This window comes from Anoplolepis gracilipes, chromosome 3 (genome assembly GCF_047496725.1).
Source record: "Anoplolepis gracilipes chromosome 3, ASM4749672v1, whole genome shotgun sequence".
Lineage (NCBI taxonomy): Eukaryota > Metazoa > Arthropoda > Insecta > Hymenoptera > Formicidae > Anoplolepis > Anoplolepis gracilipes.
In genome coordinates this window covers 9,469,500-9,479,671 of record NC_132972.1, presented here as the reverse complement: position 1 = coordinate 9,479,671, position 10,172 = coordinate 9,469,500, and the positions used below count along the sequence as shown (strand labels likewise).

Here is a 10,172-nt window from a genome sequence, read left to right as displayed (position 1 = left end):
CAATTAGATTAATTATAGATTTATTGGAAGATCAATTCTTCTAATTCGCTGGCATTTCTCTTTGATTATTTCGAATTGGAAGATAAAGTTTTCAAATATAATATTTGGAGCAAACATCGAATCGCAATCGAATTTAATCCTTTTCGAAAAGCGCTATGGCATGAAATATATCGCATTTATCATTTTTTATTGCAACATTATTTAATAATCAATTTGCCAAACGCGATACTTTTGCAAATTTCCGATTTGATAACAAAGTGCAGTTTAATCACTCGAAAATCTGCTTGTTCATTGCTTGGAATACTCGTAAAAATACATATGACTATAAACCAATTCAACATCGAGATGCGCAGGTCAAGCGACTTGTCGCCATTCGGTGCAACCCGAATGTATTCCCGCTAATTGAAGAGCACGCTTACGCCAATGGGCTACATATACGCTCCGCTATAAATAGCCGTGTTTTGCCAGGAGTTTTGCGGGTAACGCGTGTAGGCACGCGCGTGTCGCGATTGACTCTACCGCGCGGACACGTACGTGAAAGCGTAAATACACGTTGGATGCACGTTAAAGGAGCACTAACACGAGATGACGTCAGTAGTGGCAGATTGACGTCGCGTAATTGGAAGTCATCGATGCTAATGGGCACAAGGGTCAAAGGCAAAGCGGCGACAGATCGTAGAATTGTTCGCGTGTCTATTGTAATTGCTTCGATAAATAACAAGAGGAAGAGAGATTTCGATCGAGAAAAAAAGGTAAAATAATATATTCTCAAGTAAGTGTGTATCGGGAAAAAAATTAAATTAGTACGACAGATAGTCCACCAAGTAACCATTCTCCCAACATGATTGTGCTATAATTTAACTCAAAATATCCGCGTTGGGGAAAAGTGTGATTATTTTTGGTATATATATATATATATATATATATATATATATATATATATATATATATAGATATATATATTTCATTCTAGATATTCTCGTTTCCTTAGGAGCATATACAGTGTGCCAGACTTTTGTTTCTCTCGGATGGTTATTTATCGAGACGAGCACAATGGTGGATACGCGGGCGTTTCGCCATTTAAATCCGCGCCGTGATTTAGAGCGAATCGGACGTAGATCACAGTCGGGCGCAGAAGCGTGGTACGATTAATTTCGACAGTTGGTAGAGTACCTAAATACCGCATCGCGCGTCGACGATTTTCGATGTAGAGCCTGCCGACAAAGAGTCGAGTTAATCGTCGGCCGCACGGGGTACGGTCGATTGCTTTTCCAGCAAGTAAATATTTTAAAAAGTGGGTTGTGCTCGATAATTCGCGGTGTACACGTACGTCCGTCTATGTATGTAGTCCGTATATGTATGTACGCTCGCGTTTTTCCGCCAGTATAGTTTCCCATATCTATGTATGTGCCTATGTGTTTGTGTGTATGTGTGTATGTGTGTGGCGTACTCGTGTTTCGTCCACGTGGAGGGTGGTAGATCGATTGTCCTTGCCTCTCAAGGCTGCTGCTGTACCCGGGGGTGGGTTGGAATAGAATTTATAGCATACGCCGCTGGCATATTAATAGAACCGACAACAACACGTCTAGCGGCGGAGCCGCTGCCAATCCAATTTACACGACGCGACGTGCCAGTACGCGAATTACGAAAATAAGAGTCGCATGACGACGATGCGCCTTGTCGCGCCCGTCGAAAAACTGAGAGCGGGACGGGGGGAAGGGAGTACATTTCGTTTCCGCAAGTCGACGTTACATCGATTGTAATTTCAATGAGAAGTAAACAGGAAAACCAAGAGCGCAACTACATAATTACATGAAACGTATTGCACGCGCGAGGAATTTATCTACAACGCACAAACATACACCTACACATGTATTGACAACTTTGGCACGTGTGTGTGTGTGTTGTGTGTGCATTATATACTAAGATTTAAAATGTAAAGATCGACAGTGTATAATTAAAGTCTTAATCGTTCACGGGTTCATAGACATGCACGACGCGACTGCGGTAGCACGTCCTCGTGTGACCATCGACTAGAAAACAGTATGACCGATGATGTCACGCGAAGCGCACACGCGAGGACCACGTTACGACGGTGATTCCCATGGGAAACGCGACGGCACCACGATTAACGTAATCGTCACCCGTTTCATGGTCAAAGTCGTCGGCCGCGTCGCGCTTCTACCGGTCGCAGCTTCTTTCGGTCGCACGAGTCGATAAACATTACTCCAGGCACCGTCGAGAAAATATTGTACAGCGCCGGGATATGATACACGCGTATAATACTGTACCAGAAAAATTTTCTTTACAGTATGAAGATACAGCTGTGAGATGGATGTGGTAAATACCATGAGGGCTCTCGCGAGAGGTGACAGGCTGGATCAGTACTTAGGGGACTCTATAATGAGACTAACTCAGGGGACTAACATGTAGTTATACTGTGCCATGAATTTTCGTACAGTAACAAAGTATTATATATATATATATATATATATATATATATATATAAATATGCCACGCGACTCACGCACACAGGAAAACTACGTTACATACGTACTATCACGCGTGTGTCATGTACGTGCTACTCTCATTTCGCTTACTACGACATATACATCATGTCCGCGACATACACAAGAGAGCGCGGGTGGAGATTACTATGCGGGACTATAAATCGCGCTCGACGCGACGCCCGGTTCGCGCTCGTGAGCGTTTAAAATGCATTTTATACATCGCCGGAGCGCGGGAGACTCGCCGATGGCTTTCGCGTGAATTCGCTTTGGAAATTACGAGGTAATTCGAGCGCGCGTCGGCGAGTAAAACGCGCGGTAAAAAGTAAAAAGGACAGCTATTTATAATCGGGTTAAATATGACTCGTTCAATACCAGCTTTCGATTAAAGATGCGGAATATTATAATTCGATAATTCTTGAGATTTTAAAACAAAAATTACCAGACATACACGTATATGCGATAGATAAATATGTTATAGATGTTTGTAAACTGTACGTATTATTTTTCGCGTTGCTCTTTGATATCGCTCATCATCTAGTCAATAATTAGCAGTGCGGTCCACCAAATGCGATTATTTTGCGGCGATGGTACCAGCGGGAAATCGCGTTTAATAGTCGCGAGGAAATAAAGAAAATCCTTCCCGTATATCCTAGTGGAGAATCATTTTCGTACATTATGGCGTACCATGATGCATTATGATGCATTATTATGCATCATGACGCATTAGGATACGCTATTGCGCGTTGGTAGCGCGCTTTGTGCAGTGCGGCGATGTGTCGGACGGTAATGTGTGCTATAAGTCTTTCATAAATTATATACTGGGTGCTGTGAAAGTATCATTGTGGTGCTGTCGTATCTAAATCGCATCGAGCGCGCAGGACGAAGCGTTTCAATTCATAATTAATTTTAAGATCTAATAGATATTTGTGCACTATATATGTATGTACCAAGAATATTCGAATACGTTTTGGTCGATAAAACAAACATCGCAGTCGAGAAATTAAATCGTTCAAGTCACGATAAATCATTTTTAAAGCGACACGCACGTGCGTTCCTCTAATACTTATTAATTCGATATTTTCTGCTGATACTTAACAATCAGTCGATATCCATTGTCGACTTCCAGGAAACTATAACTTCCAAGAAATGCTACAAATAATCAGATTGCAGTAATTTTGCGAATGATACTTATGCATAAAGTGGCAAATTAATATTGAAATGTCATAGAGCGCAATAGTTAGAGTGATGGAAAAAAATTATATCCGAATGCCACAGCGCCAAGAGAAATCTAAAATAATTATCTTTCTTCGACCGCGCAATGCGCTTCGGTGGTACATCAAGGCTATCGATAATTATACAAATTATACCTGATAATCTCCTGGGAGTTAAATACAAGCTGATGAAATCCAAACATGTCTACTATGTGCGAATGTATGCTTATATGTATGTAATCACAAAAAATATCACAAGATGATGATAATACTGGAGGTATGTAAAGGACGCGTGTTCGCTGTAAATTGTCATAAAGCGAAAAAAGGAAAGAGAAAGAGAGAGAGAGAGAGAGAGAGAGAGAGACAGAGAGAGAGAGAGAGAGAGAGAGAGAGAGAGAGAGAGAGCAGCATCCTTTCTTTACTCGGATGCAACGCATCGTAGCGCGACGCTTACCCATGCATACACACAGGAAAAGAAGAATAAGATCGAGCATATAAGGTGACTCGAAAAGAAGGGAAGTCGGTGCGCCCACCCTCCGGAAACGACGTATGAGGCCTGATGTTAGTGCAGACTTGCGTGCCGTCTTGAACCGTATGTACCGGCTGCATCAAACTGCACATTATTCCTCGCTACTACTGTTACGCGGTGTTGCAGCGGAAAATTTTTCTAGATCCGCCGCTAATGCAATTAGACATTACTTCTTTTTTTCTTCTATCTGTTTTACGCATATATACAATAATACCGCTCGACAATCTGAATAATATAAGGATATTTTCATCATTTGACTTGTCGAAGTGCTGAAATTATTAGCTCCTAAGTAGACACTTAGAGGTATGTGTTTTCAAAAAATATTATCTCTATTGCAGTTAAAATAGCAGCCAAATTATTATTTCTGAAAAGCTAATAATATTTCTTATAATGTATGTATAAGAAAAATTACAAAAGTCTATATATCTGCAGCTTTAGTTGTGTGGCAAAATTAATTACAGAATTATGACAAACGCGTTCACGACCGGAATCACATCATGACACAATGACGCACCACGTGCACGTTATATCGTTCCGCATATACAGCACTATTAATTAACGGATCTCCTGAACAAAAAAAAAAAAAGAAGCAACAAGAAACGAGAGACCTCGTTTTCTCTGCAGGTATCCAATTACGTTTCTCTTTCTTTCTTCTGTTCTCCTTTTTTCTTTTTATTTGTGCAGCACGATTAACCTGTCAAAACTTATAATGATTGCGGAATCGGAGATAATATCGAGAATTAAATATTCGTCACTAATTACAGCCAATTAGCAATTGATTCGCGAGATCTCTTTTGTTGCCACGACATAAAAATAGTATCCGCTTAAGAGACGCTCTTTTAATTAATCGCTAATTATCAATTGATAACTTTAATTAAGAAACGCACTATTAATCCACATCGACGTCGCCTCTCTCTTTCTCTCTTTCTCTCTTTCTCTTTGTTCGTATAATATATATTGTGAGCGAAATATGAAGAGAAAAAAAAGGGCAAAAGCGGATTGTTAATTTGTAATCGTCATCTAAGCGACCACAAGACCATTATACGCTAATGTCATCAACGAAGTAACGTATTCATATTGCAATCGGTAATTAATTAATAATTTATTCGTAAATGCTACAATCGTTTAGGGGTATTAGCAGGAAAAATGTTTTCCGTGTCAACACGTGTCATCTAAAAGCGTCACGGCGGTCTGATTACCGTGTCACGTCACGGGCCCCCGGGCCCCCGGGCCTACACGCGGGCCGTCACGGTCCCGGAACACGCGGGTCGTTATATTAATCTAGGGCTAGTGCTCATTAAAACCTAAGGATAGCGCTCGTTATGCCCATCCGATAACAACAGCACTGATTATTATTTACCGATTATATCGTGCAGCGTTTTGTTTCGCCTTCGTTACCGAACCCCGAAGCAGGGCGATTATTATACGGCGGAACTTCTTCGTTTTGCTCTCTTCCCTCCTATTCCTCATTCTCTTTACTATGTTTTTCGACGATGGCTTTTTAATGCTCGACGTACGTGGCTCTAATTACCGCGGTGTGAAATCGCACCGGAATATAAGGTCAGCTTCTTTTTCCTTTTCCCTGCAAACAGTTAATTCGAACGCGACGTATTTTTTCAAGACAAAGCTTAACAGATTCGTGATTCAAAAGTAGTTTGCACATTTTCAATTTAAAGAAGCAGTTGTTTCGCGGAGATGTTTATCGCGCGCACGGACACCGCTACGACCTTCACCCTCTTCATATTGCCCCATCCTGCCATTTTGCCGACGGAATTCCCGGGTTTAATAAGTGTCGCCTGAATGACGTGAATTAGTTCAATATGTCTGAGGTCCCCGAGGTAGCAACAATTCAGGGCCGCTGCATCGCGTAATTAAAATTACTCTGCGCATCATACTTTACGCCGGTGAGACGCAAGCAGGCGTACGAAAGGGGTAGAAAATGTGGGGATGTCGGTGCTATAACAATTCAAGGATCGGTGAAAATCTCGCTGAACCAGATTCTTTCTATATCGAATAAAAATTACTGCCGGACAGTATTTTATATTTAATGACTGAAAAAATTAAATTGTACAAATATTCCACGGAGTAGCTCGCAATTCCAGATTTTTATCAATTTAACTTGTAGATCTTGAATTTTAATTATTATAATAATTACTTATTAATATCCGAACGTCTTTCGTGAGTATATTTTTGCACGAAATTATATTTTTTTAATATACTTTAGATGAAGTGATAAAAAATATAAAACATTAATCGATTAGCTTGTAAACAGTTAGCTTGTGCTTAATAGCAATGTCGCGGATGATTTCAAGCATGGTTAGTATTTTTAGCCAATTAGCAGATTCGGTAAAGCGAAAATAAGCATACATATTTCACGGACATTTTCTAACAGGTATGAGAGACTCTCGAGCATCACTCAGTCTCTCAGAGTGGGTCCTTCTTTAGAGAAGTACCGGGATGTACAACTGACTGTACGAGCTTCTCTTTCATCGCGTCCTTTGGCAAACGCCATTCCACCAACCCCTTTCAACCCCCGAGGAGAGTGGCGCTCTTAAGAGATGGCCTACTTTCGATACGCCTGCGATTGCATTTCCTGGCGCCACTTGACGACGATACGTAGTATGTACAACAGAACACTTAATATCAAGCGATCGAATGATATTGTAAAACAGAGAGAAAACATCATATACGTATTATCATAAAAAGAGATATTGAAATGAGATTATTCTTGTGATAATCAAATATAGAAATATAATATTTTATTGTGAAATAATTTTGTTTTGTTTTGAATTATATAATAGATGATATCGCGCTTTGTGGCATTCCGATATGGAGAATATTCGCAAAATTATCTCAACCTTTCGAATGGTGTCCCTGAATATTGATTACTCCATAAGTAGGTACTTACCTTAACTGGAGAACTGCTCGCTGCACTGCATTGTTCAATCTGGTGACAAAAGAAAAATCAAAATTAATACAAAAAAATCTATAGTATATATATATATATATATATATATATATATATATTATTATTATATAAAATTGCATATATAAAAAACAATATAGCAAAAAGATTTCAAAAGTATGTAAGTTGAACGCGGATCACGATTTATTCGTCAAGCGAAAAAAAAATCCGCGTCGAGCATCTACTGATCATGAAAATGAGACGCAACAATCGCAAAACGCAGGTCAACGAACCTCGAAATTGGATTCGAAGCAAACGAGAGTTCGTGTCTTTTTTACTGATGCAGGAGACGCGAACAAGGCCAGAGGGGGAGCATCAACGTGTCGCGAAATTCCTTACTGATGGAATTTGACGACCGTTGACACTCGTATGGATATATCGTGCAAAAGAAGGACTTTTTTCTGCACAGTCAATCCGTCCCCCCCTCCCCCCTCCCCCTTACTCTGCCAACCATTGAAGGCTCCCGTATTCGGCGTTAGCGTGCAACGGCCGTGGCCATTGGCGCGTGGCGGTGCTAATGAACTTCGGCAGCATGTTACCCGAAAGCACGTGGTAATTCGTATGCGCGCGTGGAGGTTTGCGCGGCAATTCCGGAAGCTAAATAAACGAACTTTGGGAATTTGAGCTGAATAAATGATTGTTACGAAGCGGTGATGTGATTCCTTAATTCTTTCTCTCTCTCTCTTTCTCTCTCTTTCTCTCTCATTTCAAAAATTGTTTCTAAATATTTTTTGATAGAATTTTTCCACCTACATTTTACAATTGATATTTCTATCTATAATATTTTTGCAATATAATATAATGCAATATATATATATATATATATAATTTAGTATTAAAATTAGACCGCAATAACTGAATAGCTGGATTGTCCGTGAAATTCTCGAGCGAAGGACAGCGATAACAGTGTTATTAATTAAATTCCATGCGTTCGTGACTAAACCGCCAGATGCGTTCCACAATTGATAAGCAGCAGAATTAAGCAACGTCAGATAATCGCCAACATCATCTCTGTCAGATTACAGAAATCACGTAGCGCGAGTTTTATGCGCAGTCAAAATTCCAAAAGTCGTATGTGCTTATGTGTCGGTTAATTGTTAAGTAGTGGAGGGGAGAAGGATCTCAGTGTAATCGGAAAACTATTTAGTAGATATACACTATTCAATAATGATAATTCACAATAAATTGACATTAAGAGAAATATTAATGTGTTCGTCGTTCTCCCTATACCAAGTGTCTATTTTCCCGTATAAAATTTTAATTCCAAGAGTTACTTTGATGGATTTTCTTGCTAAAAGTATAAAATATTTATTATGTAAATATATATCTAGCATTAAATGTTTGATAAAGAAATGTTCAAGAGTGTAAATTCATTATTTAAATTATCATCGTGAAAAAATGCGATTTTAAGTAAGACTCCAAGAAAATCCCAGTCGTTCTAATAATTCCCCGTGATGATTGAACGTTCTCCATGTAACAAAGGAATCAATGGCTGCGAGGAAAGACGAGAAAATATCGCGTAAGACCGCAATTTGAGGCAATCTTTGTGTGTGCGAGCACTCCGGCATTCTTACGCCATATTTCGGCGACATCGCCGGCAGACGTGACTCTCTTCAAAATCCCTCTGTAATCGAACGGGAAATCCAAGAAGAGGACTCCAACAGAGTCGCCCGCACGTACCGGCGGGGAATAACAATGAAGAGGGACAATAGTAATGGAATTATCTTTGGATAGTCGTTCTCCCATTGGCAGTACAATCGTCGGTGAGACCGAATCTCAAGTGCGTTCTCTCTATCTTTCGAGACCGTCCTGGCCCGGCTCGTCGTCGCTCAACCGATGGCACGTGGCTAGGTGCTAATGAACTCTCCGTGAGTCACGTTTTAAAAAAGACAAAGACGGGACGAGAGGACACGAGCCTCTCGCGGAAACATGAAACTCCCGAAAGCCAAAGTTGCCGAGTTTGCAAATTAGTAGCGTTCTTGCAGTGTCCGCGTATGTCTTTTAAAATTTTTTTCTCTTTTTTTTTCTCTTCTCTCTCTCTCTCTCTCTTCTCTCTTTTTAACGGAATCGCGCTTGTAGCAAGAAATTCTTCTTCCATTCTGTGCGTTAATGCTTTTTAAGCGAAAATAGAAGAAGTCTTCAAAGTTTTGCCAAAGTTTGCGAAAATCGTACTTGTGAGCTAAGTTGTTGTTTACAGTTTCATCACGATTCTTCTTTAGAAAGGAAATATTCAACTTGCGATGTAGATATTGTAAATTTTAGAAGCAGCATTTTTCGTTTAAAATGTGAACTTTGAACAAACACGCGAGAACTTAAATTGATGTAATTAAAATAATAAACTAAAAATTCAATGTAATTATTTACATATATCGGGGAAAATAAATTCTCCAGAATAAAATTACGCGATATAAAAAATACTTACGTTAAACTTAAACGATCGTGTCTTAAGTATCCGTTTAACAATTGAAATAAAAGAATCAATCACGGGACATTAAAATAGTAATCTCGGAGATAAGTATATGGGGAAAAGAGAAGATGCCGTATAAAAGAATGCAAACTAACAGAGCCACGGATGCTCGGATGGAATGAAAAATAATCACTCGATCGACTCGAATTAAAGAGAATCTCTTGGTCGAACATCGATCTCACTTTGGTTACCACCCGTGGGCAACCGATAGTAATTAATCAGCGCACGCGGTGCACGCCGATAATTAGAGGTACCGATCGACGGGCAATTAATACGCCTCTTAACCGCGATCGGCGATCGATCATGGAAATGTTATTCCCGCGAGAGAAGCAGCGCAAGAGAAGAGAAAGAGCAAGAGAAAGAGAAAGAGAGAGAGAGAGAGAGAGAGAAGGGTTGAAAACTCGCGAGTTATAGTGACAACGGATTAGCATGTATTAAAGGCGATGGAAGTTCCAGGAAGTAACTTCTACTGTCTACAGGGAAAACGCGC

General features: G+C 39.9%; 1 long non-coding RNA gene across 2 annotated transcripts; it reads left to right on the top strand.

Annotated features, from left to right (window-relative positions):
- Positions 1 to 415: 415 nt before the first annotated feature.
- LOC140663833 (uncharacterized) lies at positions 416 to 7,200 on the top strand. 2 transcript variants are annotated; one of them, XR_012046340.1, is made up of 3 exons: positions 416 to 752; positions 992 to 4,553; positions 4,712 to 7,200. It is a non-coding gene; the product is annotated as an uncharacterized lncRNA (long non-coding RNA). The 2 variants fall into 2 exon arrangements; XR_012046339.1 differs by having other exon boundaries at positions 992 to 6,869; positions 7,052 to 7,200.
- The last annotated feature ends 2,972 nt before the right edge of the window (positions 7,201 to 10,172 follow it).